Raw genomic sequence first — 15,227 nt, forward strand, 5'->3', positions numbered from 1 at the left:
TAATGATAAAGTTGTTTTCTTTTCACGTTCCATTCATCAGCTAATTTAATCGTCTTTATACTAAGTTTCTTGCTGTCACACAAAGTCCAGAAATATTAAATTAAATTGTATTGGCCATACTTGTAAAAGGAACAATAACAACAACAATAACAATAACTTTAATCCTGTTAAAGAATGGAACATGTTTGAAGTATTATTGCTATATATTACATACTTGCATACATACTATACTTGCAATTTGATTGCAGTTATGAAACAAACAAAAAGTGAAAAAATATTATATTTATGCAGTTACTTTCCAAGTAGGTCAAAATTATATTAAAGTAACCAAAATATATTTACACTCTCCAAGGTGTGTCAGAACTTTTGAGTGCCCCTAATGTTTGAAAATTGAAAGTTGGCAAATTTGACACTCATAAATCAGCAGAATCCAATAGGAGTTTGGAACAAAATCTTTAGGAGGATAGATGTTCATTCCCATCCATTTGCAAGTCCAAATAGTATTGTCATATGTACAAGAAGGATAAGCTTTACATTGTGATACTTGTCTTATTATTTATTTTTCCAATTTTTATACTGCATCTTTTATACAGGTATGGCTGGGATGAAACAATGCAGAGCTTGTATAGGATGCTTCATACAAGCAGCAGGAAAAGAATATAATGTATTTTCAGAATATCTCAATACTAAGAGACATAGTTCCTGAGGTGAGATTTCTACCAGGAAAATCCAGATCACTTATACCCGGGTCAGTGGGTCCTTGTGTATTGGCCATTTTTTCTTAGCTGAGAATAAAGATTTGTACACTTATCTTAATCCCATTAAGAACTGATCTTTTCATAACCCACCTGAATTATTTATCTCTAGGCCAGCAAGGGACAAAGTATCAGGAAATGTCTTTCTTGGTTTGTTGGATAGGCAGATGGATGCATAATTGGTGTGTTTAATGAACAGTGGAAAACTAGTTAACAGACTGGAAATTGCACAGTAATGGATTAAAGCTTTTCTGACTTGTTTAGTTTTTCAGTTGTTTCTGATTCTTTGTGACCTGATGGCAACATTTCATCAGGCTTGTCTGTCAGTAATTGCTACTTTGAATTGTAATAAGCTTATGTTGGTGTTATCATTGATGACACAGAACTTTGGGTCATAAGGAGGCCTTTCAGAACGTCAAACATTTGTTAAGAGACCAGTTGTTAAGTCAAGGACTACTTTTAGTTCACTAAGACAAATGAAGCAAATTATATTATAGTGTTATACAGTGAATGTGCCAAAGCACTCTCTGAACCATTTCCATACCTGGAATTGAATCAACTTACCATTCTTGATTTGCAAAAATTTAGACAACAACTCTATCTATCTATCTATCTATCTATCTATCTATCTATCTATCTATCCATCCATCCATCCATCCATCCATCCATCCATCCATCTACTGTATCTATCTATCTATCTATCCATCCATCCATCCATCTACTGTATCTATCTATCTATCTATCTATCTATCTATCTATCTATCTTTCTATCTATCTATTATATCTATCTATATATCTATTCTATCTATCTATCTATCTATCTATCTATCTATCTATCTACTATCCATCTATCTATTTATAGAGGGGTGTCAAACTCAATTTCATTGAGGGCTGCATCAGGGTTGTATTTGACTTTGGAGGACTGGGATAGGTGTGACCAGTGTGGTCAAGGACAGCTTGACATCACTCATGTTGGGGGCACCTGTGGTGGCCTTAGTGCTTTGCCAGAGAAAATGGACTCATGAGCTCCATTTTCACCTGGGATGCCCTCCTGCAACCCTCTGCCAACAGAAATGCAACCCGAGAGGGCCACATTTTTGGTGGAAACAGGCACCGTGGTCTGGTCCTTCATTATTTCCAGGGGCCGGATCTAAACATCCCACTCTCCAGATCTGGCCCTTGGGCCTTGAGTTTGACATCCTTGTATTTATATATCACTATATTTACACACAGCTGCAAAGAAATATCAAAACCCTAGATTTGTTGCTGTCATTTGATGATTGTTCATGTTTTTTCAGCCTTGGTATGACATGCTTTATCTGTCCTCTGAGGCAAGGACACACATTTTGATTTACATGGTCCAAGGCAGAGGTATCTGCCGGGAATGGCTGAAGAAGCCAGTATGACAGATGTAACAATACAATTGAAGTTCTGCCCATTCTTAATTTTTTTGGCCAATGTAGACAAGCCTAGGGCAAGACCTGAACCAATTTCATCACATTCTTTATCAAGTCAGATTCTTTCTATTGTCTATTTTTGCTACACGTCCGAGTCTACGGAGAGGGGTGGCATACAAATCTAATAAATACAAATAATAAATACAAATACACAGATTTATTTTCTTTGGGGCACTGACTTCATTAGCTTGTGCTTTTTGTGGTGAAAGGAAGACAACCTACTGCAAATCTATTAAATGTATTACGCTCTACAAATGGAGTGTATAAATTAACTTTAGCATTGTAAGGTGGCTATTATCTGGGGGGGGAAATCTCTGTGAAAAGGATAGATGCAGCATTACTCAGAAATTACAGAGATGCAAGATAGCAAAGTAGTAGTTCTTCCTATTTATGTCCTTTCTGCAAACTCTTTATGTCCCTGGGGAAGGGAAAAGGACTTCTAGATGTCTACTTTATTCTTGATGTTCTTTCTTTGTGGGCGAATTTTAAAAAGTCAAGATTTATTTTGTCCAAAATATCTGCAGGGACAGGAATCTAAAAAGTTTAAAAAATGGAGAGTAATAATGCAATTGGAGCCCTGCTACATTTCTTTAATTGATTCATGTTAAAAATTAATTGTATGGTTGTAGATATTCTCTTGACTTTTATGACCCTTGGTCTTGCAGATGATCCACTGAAGAGATTGCTTCTCTATTGTTACAAAATGTGGAGAGATATTCTGTTGTTTTCTTCATCCCTTCATCCCTCTGCCGCCTCCTTTTCTATGGTAGACTGAGACTATTAATACTAATCAGCAAACTAGAATTTGGATAAAGAGTGTAGAGATAATATATGTGTAATGCTTTATAACTTATAACCAAGTTGTAAAATATGAACATATATGTCACCTGAATTTGTTTTGCTGCTGCAGTTGCACTGTATTTGTTTATCTAGTCTATGTAGGATTATTTACAGGGGTTAGGCCCAGACTTAGTTGTTCATATATTTCAGCCACTGACATCATATAACAAATTATCCAGGGAGGATCCAACTAAGCCCTGGCACTTCTGTTCAAAAATATCATCTCACAAGCCAAGGTGATATAATGGTTATATGATCATAATTATTGCACTGTGATTGAGCAAACACTGATCCTCATAGTATCATAGCAATAGCACTTAGACTTATATGCCACTTTACGGTGCTTTACTAAACCATTCACTAAGTGGTTTATAGAACCAGCATGTTGCCCCCAACAATTTGGGTCCTTGCACCCACCTCAGAAGGATGGAAGGCCCAGTCAACCTTGAGCCTGGTGAAATTTGAACTGCCAAATTGCAGGAAGCCGGGAGTCAGCAGAAGAAGCCTGTAGTACTACACTCTAACCACTATAACACTATGTCATCATAGAATTGAAGGAATTTTAGAGATCCTTTAGTTCAATTTTGTCAGTGCAAGGCTCTGCTACACTATTTTTACCTGATCATCCAGCTTCTATTTGAAGACCTGCAATGAAAGAGGGCAAAGAGGCCTAACTAACCTCTTTGTGGTTTTAATTTATGGGTTCTCATTCTAATTTATGTAGCAAAAAGTCAAAATCCATTGGTTCCAATAGACTTTTATTCTTTTTCTAGCTTTATTCTTATTGATTTTCTTTTATGTGTGACAACAATTCTGATATTTGAAAATTTCTATCATCTGCCTCTACTTCTCTCTTCTGCAGGCCAACATATCTAGTTTATTTAATTCTTCCTTATACAGCTTGATTTCCAGACCTTCCATCTGTTTTTCCTTCCTGCCAAATCATTCTCATTTATTACTATCCTTTTTGAACTGAGCAGAATATTCTATGTGCAGTATGAGTAAGTCACAGTATGGTAGAACAATTATTTCTTGTGGTCTGGACTCTCTATTCCCATTAATGTATGCCCAGATACAGTGGTACCTCGAGATACGAGTTTAATTCGTTCCGGACCTGGGCTCTTAAGTCGAGCAGCTCTTATCTCGAACGACTTTTCCCCATAGGAATTAATGTAAATAATTTTAATTGGTTCCAGCCCTCAAAAAACTCACAAAGTTAGTCTAAATTATGCAGAAAGACATGTTTTTAATGAAGAAATGTAAATACATATAAATGAATAATGAAGTTTCTTTCACTTAACTTGTAAACTTTCTTAAACTTTTAAATTTACATATGTTCAGCTTCTCTGCCACCCAATCCTGTAGGACAGAGGTCCCCAACCCTTTTTGCACCAGGGACCGGCTTTAAGCGATCAAGAGAGGAATGGGTGAATGAATGGACGGAGGGTGGGAAGGAAGGAAGGAAAGAGGGAAGGGACAGGAACAGAGGAAGGAAGCAAGGAAACTTATGAAAGGGGAGAGTAAGAGAGGAATGAGTGAAGGGAGGGAGGGAGGGAAGAAGGTGGGAAGGAGAAAGAAAAGAAGAAATAGAGGAAGGGAAGGTAAAAGAGAGAAAGAAAAAGAGCAAGAAAGAAAGCAAGAAAGAAAGAAAGAAAGAAAGAAAGAAAGGGGGAAGGGACAGGAACAGAGGAAGGAAGCAAGGAAACTTATGAAAGGGGAGAGTAAGAGAGGAATGAGTGAAGGGAGGGAGGGAGGGAAGAAGGTGGGAAGGAGAAAGAAAAGAAGAAATAGAGGAAGGGAAGGTAAAAGAGAGAAAGAAAAAGAGCAAGAAAGAAAGCTGCAAGCACCCCCCCGAGCCCCCCAGGCCGGCTGCAACCTTTTAAAACACGCACGCCGCTTCGCAGCTGTCTCCTGAAGCCGAACGCGGAAGTTAGCATTTGGCTTCAGGAGACAGCTCCTTGGCGCTTGTATCTCGAATTTGGGCTTGTAAGTAGAACAAAAATATCTCTCCCCTCCCAGCTCTTATCTCGAGTTGCTCTTAAGTAGAGCAGCTCTTATGTCGGGGTTCCACTGTATTTTCACTGGTTGCATCACATTGCTGGATCATATTTAATGTATAGTCAAGCAGGATACATACATACGTATATGTACATACACATGCACATGTACATATGTGTATGCATATGTGTATATGTATACATATACATACATACATACATACATACATACATACATACATACATACGTGTGTGTGTGTGTGTTTTGTTTTGTTTTTTATGATCCGACATAAAAAACATATAGCCCCTCCCTGGTACAGAGCTGAAGGGATCAGGTCTGGTGGCCTAGAGGTTAATTCTCTGCCTTACAATGCAGAAGCTGCCGGATCAAATCCCAGTAAGGGCGTGGCTAGCTGATGAGGCCAGAACAAGGCTGAAATGGTGCCATCCTAGTCTCCCTTAATTTTAAAATTTCAGCAAAAACATGTGATTAAAAAAAATAAAGAGAACACTTAAAAAAACGGAATATAACTTCAAGTAAATCAAACTTCTGGGAAATCAAACTATCCTCTTAAGAAGCAACACTGAGTGACAGATGCTGTTGTGCAAATGAAATATTCAATGAGAATATTTGATTCATTCAGATCTAGGGTGTGTTATTCGAGTATTCCCTTTATTTTTTTGAGCAGTATATATATGTGTGTGTGTGTGTCACATGTTTTTTCTGAATTTGAAAATTAAGGGAGACTAAGATAGATCTATTTTGGCCTTGTTCTGGTCTCATCAGCTTGCCATACCCTCATTGGGACTTGAATGTGTGTGTGTGTGTGTGTGTGTGTGTGTGTGTGTGTTTGTGTGTGTGTATACATGTATACATTTACTCTCCTATTAGTTTGTCCAAAAGAGTAAATACACGTATTGCAGAACATAAGAACGCATTAAGAAAAGAAGAAAAAACTTCCTTTTTAACTCACTGCTTCCTTTTTAACTCACTGCTCAATGCTGAACTTTGCTGAATCTTTTAGTCACCCTTCCCAGGTACATGTCAGACTTGGAGAACAGCACCTGAACTTTTTCATCTGAGCCATTTTTAAAAACATTGAATAGCACAGGGCTAGAAACAGAATACCACACTAATTGATAAATTTTCTCCAAGCTGAAGTGGGGCCATTCAAAATGGATCTTTAGCTATGGTCATTCAATCAATTATGGGTCCATCTAAGAATAGCATCATCTAGATCAGGGATGTCAAACTCAAGGCTTGGGAGCCAGATCTGGCCCACTGGGTGCCTACAGCCCTTCCAAGCTCTGTTTTTACTGGCAGAGGGTTGCAAGAGGCCTTTGCAGCCAAAAACGGAGCTTGGGAACCCTTTTTCACTGGCAGAGTGCTCAGGCCACCACAGGTGCCCCCAACATTGATGATGTTTAGCTAGCCACACCCACCCTGGCCATGCCCACCCCAGCCCCTGAGGTAAAACACAATCACAATGTGGCCCTTAATGAAATCAAATTTAATAACCCTGATCTGGATTATATTTTACCATTTTATTCAGAAGAATATAATGAGAGACTTTTTAAAAGCTTTGCTGAGATCCAGTGCTTTCTTTTTTTTAGTGTAAGTTTTTTTATTTTTCTGCACCTTAAAACATACATAAGTAAAAACACATATATCACCATAATCAATCATATCTGTAGTTACACTCATACTTAATATCTAATGGTGTGTATACATAAAAATATATTGTATAGCTAATTATAAATCCAACAACCAAATTATATCTAATTTAAAAAGAACGACTAAAAAGAAAAAGGGGAAATAAGAATAGTACACCTAAATAGAAAAATAAGAAAAATTTGAATATATTTTCTACAATTTCTAATATTCATATTCATACATTTTAACTCCTTTGAGAGTTATGATCCAGTGCATTCTGTGACCTTTTCCTAATGTAGAAAATTATTAATTCTATCAAAGAAAGAGATAATACTAGTCTAGCATAGTTTGCTTCTATTAATTTTAGAATACTTATATAACTACTCACAAACATGCTTTCTAATTTGAGAACTTTGTCTAGTATTGATACTAACCGGTCTCTAGTTTTCTGGGTCCTCCTTGTTTTTAAAGATGTGAACAACAGTTGCTTTCTTTACACATTGGAGACCTTGACAGACCTTCAAAAGTTTGCAAATATTACCAGGAGTGGTTTTGTAATAACCTCTTCTAGATCCTTCATTTTACCAGAATGCAAACCACCTGGCTGTGAAGTTTGATTGATTCATATAAACTTAGTTCTCTGTTATTGTTTCACCTTATCAATAATGTACGATGTACATGATTTTTAAAAAAATTGCATTTAACCAGCAGCTCTTAGTGAGAAACACACTATACTTTTGTAAGGTCAACACTGTTAGGACTAAGTCCAAATGATTGGGTTAATCCAATCATTAATGTAATGTATGTATGTTGTTTGAAGGGGAATGATTGACTTTTAATGTTACTGGAGTTTTTAGATTAATTAGTTTAAATTAATTGGATTTAGGATATTTATATTGTTTTCTTCTATATGTTGTAAGATGCCCTGAGTCCTTGGAGAAGGGCAGCATATAAATCAAACAAACGAATACCGGTAAATAAAATATAAACAAGCCCTCAATCTATGTTTGTATATATTTGAGTAATTTAACTTTAAATGTACTGCTGTATTATGATTGGCTATGCTGTTCTAAGTTTGCCATAAGAGGGACCTAGAGATCATCGTTGGAGGGTGATGTGGTTGGGAATGCTTATTCATTCATGATTGATTGTGCCTGATAGAAAGCTCTGCGTGAAACTCTGTTACTTTCTGAAAGTATTGAAGTGTTAATTTGCTGTAAATCTTTGGTTGGTGTTCGGCGTTCGGAGACAGCTGGGAAGCTGCGTGGCTGTTTTAAAAGGTCACCGCCGGGCTGGGGGGCTTCCCAGCACCCCCCCGAACCCCAAACCCGGAAGTTCGGCAAAAGTTCAGGGTTCGGGGGGGTGCTGGGAAGCCCCCCAGCCCGGCTGTGACCTTTTAAAACAGCCGTGCAGTTTCCCAGCTGTCTCCCGAAGCCGAACGCCAAACCCGAACTTCCGCGTTCGGCGTTCGGAGACAGCTGGGAAGCCATGCGGCTGTTTTAAAAGGTGACCGCCGGGCTGGGGCGCTTCCCAGCACCACCCCGAACCCCGAACTTTTGCCGAACTTCCGGGTTCGGGGGGGTGCTGGGAAGCCCCCAGGCTGTTTTAAAAGGTGACAGCCGGGCGGCAGCGGTTTTTTTGCGGGGGGTTTTTTTTGGTTGCACGGATTAATTGACTTTACATTGTTTCCTATGGGAAACAATGTTTCGTCTTACGAACCTTTCGTCTTACGAACCTCCCCCTGGAACCAATTAGGTTCGTAAGACGAGGTATGACTGTATTTCCAACAATCTTATATATTTTTAATTATTTTTTTTAAAGTGCCTATTAAAGACTGAATATCCAATTAATTTGGATTCAGACTTCACCAAATCTAGGCTGTAAATATTCCTTTAATGTTATGAAAAACAATTAATAATCTCAGTCATAGGAATTTCCCAACTGATACTCATATATCTGAGATTAGAATCAATAGATCAAAATTTAGACCCAAATTTCCAAAAATTAGAATTGGAGTTAAGAAAATTCCATATCAGCATCAAAGACGTTGTATAAATAAATCATACTCTGCCATGAACTTGAAATAACATTTAGATTATTCCTTATGGCAGAGTGCAAAGAGTCCTCTTCCAATTTCCTTATACATTTGAATTTCCTACTGAGATAATTCATTATGATTCAAAGACTTCATTCATTTGGATTGCAAAGGGATGTGTTTTCTACTTGACCTTTAAGAAATCAACCTGGTAATCTGCTTTCTCCTGACAGCAAGATTATGTAATTATAGTTTGTCAACAAAAATTGTGAAAGCTTTTTCAGAATATTGTGTAGTTCACCATGAAATTTTTAGCATACGTTTGGCTACAGTTGGCATAATCAAAGCATTAAATCATACTGAGTCTAGATTGCCATCTGTCCTTAAAATTGATATGGTCCAGGATTTAACAACAAACTGGGTAGATAGTTCATCTCTGTCTATGAATAACCCCCAAAGGCTTTTTTTGTATTGAAATCTAATGCAACTGAAATGGGCACTGAAAGGTTTTAGTATTTAATGACCTTTTAGTTTCTCATAGGGCAGTCTAATTATCAAGGTAGACAAGGTCAGTGCTTCAGTTTATCGACTAGGCTGTTCTCTGAGATTTAAAAGCAATATATCTCTGCCTTACTATAACATATTGCAGTATTGACATGGCAGGAAAAACCGCAGAACCGTAGGAGAATTGGAAATCTGAAAACACTATTTTCAGGCCAGATGCTCTTCCTAAGAGACTGTCAGAAGCACTCTGTTGTATCAAGCCAATGCTCAGGCTATTTCACAGTCTCTTTCTATAGTAACCAAATTATGGCCCACTAAAAGGGCATAATTTTCTGCGGTTTGTGCTCAGAACTGATAGTAATCAGCGGCAGAGAGATTGCAGTTCCACATTATCTACGCCTTTATTCACTTTTGTTTCACAGGTTTCTGCTTATTGGGTATATCATGAAGTTATGAGGAAATTATGTTGCAATAACAGAAAATAATATGGGTGCTTATGACCACCTTCCTATCTCAATATATATATATAACTGTGTTCCAATCTACAAGGATTATCTATGACTAAGGAAATGGTGTGATACACTATATTTTAGGCTGTGGTATGATGTGTGTGTGTTTATACATGTATGGCTATGTCACATACAAGATTTATGATAAGTCTATTTATTCTGATATATACAACTAATACAATGCCTAAATCAATCTCCCAACATCTTAAATGTTTTCGACATTAAATTATTTTCCTCTTAGGGTACTTCTCTTTTTAGACTGTCTCTCTTGTTGGAGTAATGTTTTGCAGAAGCTAGCCCACCCAGATAGCCACAGCAGCTAACCAGCCTGCCTCAGACCAGGATATCAGGAACCTTTATCTTGAAGACACTTACTGCAGTTTGTTAGGAAAATATTTGCTTCTTTAGTAGCAAACCTACACTAACTATTTACACTATAGCTCTCAAGCAATTATTCACAATTATCTACCTACTATTATCAATTACAATATTTAGCTACAATTCTTTATCCACCACAACCCACCTAATTTACAAGCCACTCTAAAACATACTAAGCAGTGGTGGGCTACGAGCCAGAATGCTAAATTGCGCTCGCTGCCGCAGCTCGTAACTTCTTGCACGATTTTGCTGCTGCACCTGTGGAGGAAGCAAAATCACGCACGGAGATGCAGGTATGCCTGTGTTTCAGCATGTGCGGAAGCAAAAAACCCTCACCGAAACACTGGCATACCTGTGGTTCCGTGCGCGATTTTGCTTCCTCCACAGGTGCAGCAGCAAAATCGCACTGGTCCCGCAAGAAGTTACAAGCTGCGGCGGTGAGCACAATTTAGCATTCCGTCTCATAGCCCACTGCTGATACTAAGTCACAATACCTTCAAGCCAGGCCACAAGCCACACCTATGTAAAGGTACATTATGTACTTTTGTCAGCCAATCAGGTTACATTACAATTTGCATATACAGTGATCCCTCGAGTTTCGCGATCTCAATCTTCGTGAAACGGCTATATCGCGATTTTTAAAAAAATATTAATTAAAAAAAACCACTTCCGCGTTTGGCTTCGGGAGTCAGCTGGGAAGCGGCGCGGCTGTTTTAAAAGGTCGCCGCCGGCATGGGGGGCTTCCCAGCAGCCCCCCAAACCCCAGCTGACTCCCGAAGCCAAACACGGAAGTTCGCCTTTGGCGTTTGGCTTCAGGACTCAGTTGGGAAGCCGCACGGCTGTTTTAAAAGGTCGCCGCCGGCATGGGGGGCTTCCCAGCACCCCCCCCGAACCCCCAACCTGGGTCTTCCCGGCCGCCCACGCAAAGGGGAAACCCCGGCTCCTCGCTGATGCCCGCCGCTCGCCCGATCTTGGGGTTTCCCCTTTGCGTGGGCGGCGGGCGGCACCCAGGGAAGGTTCCTTCGGCCGCTGGGCAGCTGATCTGCTCCACAGCGCGGCAGCAGCAAGGAGGCGAAGATGGGGTTTCTCCTTTGCGTGGGCAACGGGGAAACCCCATCTTTGCCTCCACGCTGCTGCCACGCTGCGGAGCAGATCAGCTGCCCGGCGGCCGAAGGAACCTTCCCTGGGTGCCGCCCCCCCGCCCACGCAAACTCCACCATCTGCGCGTGCGTGGCCATGAAAAAAGGGGCGCGCATGCGCAGATGGTGTTTTTACTTCCGCAACCCTACATCGCGAAAAATTGAGTATCGCGAGGGGTCTTGGAACGGAACCCTCGCGATACTCGAGGGATCACTATATATCATGACTAGACAGTTTTACATTTTTAAAGTTATACAATTCTTCTCTCTGCAATTTGGAATATTCTCTAAGGTAGGCCTGATCCTGACACCTCCCTCCCCTTCCCTCCCCATCCCCTTCTCTCTCTCTCTCTCTCTCACACACACACACACACACACACCCCTATGAGATGTGTAGGACTGAGAGAGATTGAAAGTGACTTTCATGGCTAAGGGAAGCTTAGAGCTCATAGTCTCTTGGTTTCTGGGCCAGCATTTTAACCCTTACACCATTAGCTATATATAATTGATTAAATTAAATTAATGTTAATTTAATTCATTAAAGATTGGGTGAAGATAAAGGTTCCCTTCGCACATATATGTAATCATTCCTTACTCTCGGGGGCAGGGCTTATCTCCATTTCAAAGCCAAAGAGCCAGCACTGTCCAAAGACGTCTCTGTGGTATTATGGTCGGCATGACTAAACACCAAAGGCACATGGAACGTTGTTACCTTCCTACCAAGGATGGTCCCTATTTTTTTTTTATTTGCATTTTTTATGTGCTTTCAAACTACTAGGTTAGCAGAAGCTGGGACAAGTAATGGGAACTCACCCTGTGGCACTAGGGATTGGAACTGCTCAACTACCGATCTTTCAATCAACAAATATCCAGTAGACTAATAGTAAACAAAAGACTTCATTACTCCTGGAATATTCTGTCCTGGCCAAAATGACTATTTATCTATCTATCTATCTATCTATCTATCTATCTATCTATCTATCTATGGATTTGATTTGATTTGATTTGTATGCCGCCCCTCTCCGTAGACTCGGGGCAGCTAACAACAGTAAAAAGACAATATGAACAAATCTAATATTAAAATGTAAAAAACCCCAATTTAAGAAACCAATCATACATACAGACATATCATGCATAAATTTTATAAGCCTAGGGGGAAGAGAATATCTCCGTTCCCCCATGCCTGACAAAAGGCGAGGAGGGTGGGGGCAACTCTGATATCTGGGGGGAGTTGGTTCCAGAGGGTCGGGGCCGCCAGAGAAGGCTCTTCCCCTGGGTCCCGCCAAATGACATTGTTTAGTCGATGGGACCAAGAGAAGGCCAACTCTGTGGGACCTAACTGGTCACTGGGATTCGTGCGGCAGAAGACGGTCCCAAAGATATTCTGGTCCGATGCCATGAAGGGCTTTATAGGTATAACCAACACTATACCTTATTAGAGGGCAACTCATTTCCAACTTCTTCTCAGGTAAATCAGATGTTGAAGCTGTTAAGAACCTTATGCACAGTAGAAGGTATGCAAAGATATCAGATACACAACAATATGAAAACGATTTGATACAAATGCAGCAATGATAGTGACGTTGGCAGTGGTATTGGTGATAAAGATAATGATGAATCTATCTATTCTTAAAACAAATGCAGTGGTACTGAGTTCATGTTCAGGCCTAAGTCAAACTATTCACTTCAGAAATATTAAGGGCCATGTTATTAAACTTTTGGTGAAGCTGAAATAGGCTGGTGGTATAATGGGAATGTAAACCAAATATAGCTGCATAAGAATTGGGCAAAACCTGCTGGATCAGGCCATCTTGGGCTTTATTTTTTTGCTTCTGGAATAGCCCAAAAGGTATTTATTAGAAATGCACAAGTAGGGTATAAGGAAAATAACATTCTGTGCTAATGTAGAATCTGCTAATATCTACTCTCTCTGATAACGAAGATAAATAGGTGGTTGACAGAGCTTCAATTTTGTGACAAAATTTCAGAGGTTTGTAAATTGTGGTTTTGCAGATAAAGTGGTCTATACACTGATTAACAATTACATAGATCTTTTCAGGCCCGAGGTAGGTTTTTAGTAATTGCGTACATTTAAAAAAAAAAACAACAAGTTGGGTATCCATCCTTCATTTCAAAACATTAAACTCTGTGCCATTACTGCCAATCCAGACTTTATGGTATTGTTTTCCTACTGCAATGTGCAAATCTGTACTAATTACATTGAAACTGAATTAACATCTTCTTAATCAACAATTGTTCAAACCTCATGCAGGTGCAGCTTGGAATACATGGGATTTGAATGCAGTAATTAGTTTTGTTTATGTGGAGACAGGTTGGTACCCTTCTTTGCATCTGGGTACTGAAATAATGAATAACAATAGTAGTTTGATTGATATTAAATGATAAATTAAGTCAGAAAAATTATGAGTTTTTATTTTTATCCACTTTGATGCACGGGCATGAAAATGACAGGCATCTTTTGAAACAATTACTAAACAAGATTTTTCACATTTTACATTTATAGTAAAGCATTTCACATTTTGGATATAATATATAAGAACATAAGAAGAGCCATGCTGAATCAGGCCAAAGCCCATCAAGTCCAGCATTCTGTGTCACACAGTAGCCCACCAATTGTCCATGGGGATCTTGATCAGAAAGAGAAGGCAAGACCCTCCCTTTCCCCTGACCCCCAACAAGGAAAACATTGGTACTCAAGGGAATCCTGCCTGCCTCAACCAACATAGAGGCAGCACATGGACATCCATTTCAATAACAACCGATACACTTGGCATCCATGAATCTGTCTAATCCTGCCTTGACACTATCAAGGCTGACAGCTGTCATGACCTCTTCTGGAAGTGAATTCCATAAACCAATGACCCTCTGGGGGTTATATAGTATGATACAGTACAGAATTTGCCATTTCAATGTGAAGTCCCTAATATCACTTCCCTTACATATATAAACTTAAATAAATGGATAAAATAAAACTTAATCTTTCAGAATTCCTAATCAGTACCATTTGTTTAGTGTCCATGCAAAATTACAAAGGCATTGAAAACAGTGACTTATGATCATTTTTCACACTTACCGCCATCTCATCTTCTCCACGTTCCCATGATCAAAATTTGGACACTTGGCCACTGGCATGTATTTATGAAAGTTGCACTGTCCCCGGTTTACGTGATCACCTTTTGCGCCTTTCTAACAAAAAAGAAAACAATGGGGGAAGCCAGATTCATTTAACTACCATGTTGCTAACTTAACAAGCTGCAGTGATTCACTTAGCAACTGTGGCAAGAAAGGTTGTAAAATGGGACAAGGCTCATTTAACAACTGGCTTGCTGATTGTAAGTCAAAGCTTATCTGTATAGCTATTGCTGAAAATGTGTTTAGAGGGAGTGCTGAAAACCAGTGTTTAGAGAAGACCTGGGCAAGGGGCAGCCCACGGGCCACATCCGGCTCGCCTGCTGTCTGTGACCGGCCCGCCCGCTATCTGTGACAAATCCGCTGAGGTTAGGGTCCACTCCAGTGCAAGGATGAAAGAGCTGACTGCGTCTGCCGGGACTCCTCTGGTTCCTGCTTTCCTGATGAATCATGAGGAAAGCAGGAACCCAAGGAGTTCCGGCAGACGCGGCAAGCTCTTTCATCCTCGCACTTGAGCAGACCCCGACCTCCTACCGAGAGTGGCCGAGCACAGAAACCACGCAAACACTCCAGCGCAGTGACTGTGGTGCACCGTGTTGCCGTATATACAGTATTGGGTAGAACTGAGTTAATTATATTAGTCCGGCCCTCTAAAATCATCCCAATTTCTCATGCTGCCCCATGGCAAAATTAATTGCCCACCCCTGGTTTAGAGTGTGTGTGTGTCTTTTCTAGCTTTATTTAGAACAAATGACAACAAATCCACTGATTAAAAAAAGAAATATTATTTTAAATAGTTGAGGGACATA

General features: G+C 39.7%; 1 long non-coding RNA gene across 1 annotated transcript in view; it reads right to left on the reverse strand.

Moving 5' to 3' along the window:
* Window positions 1–15,227, reverse strand: part of LOC139158987 (uncharacterized) — a 162,191-nt gene that overhangs the window by 132,934 nt on the left and 14,030 nt on the right. The window contains exon 2 of the long non-coding RNA XR_011557786.1: window positions 14,363–14,475. This is a non-coding gene — a long non-coding RNA (uncharacterized lncRNA). The remainder of the gene's footprint in view (window positions 1–14,362; window positions 14,476–15,227) is intronic.

This window comes from Erythrolamprus reginae, chromosome 2 (assembly GCF_031021105.1).
Source record: "Erythrolamprus reginae isolate rEryReg1 chromosome 2, rEryReg1.hap1, whole genome shotgun sequence".
Lineage (NCBI taxonomy): Eukaryota > Metazoa > Chordata > Lepidosauria > Squamata > Dipsadidae > Erythrolamprus > Erythrolamprus reginae.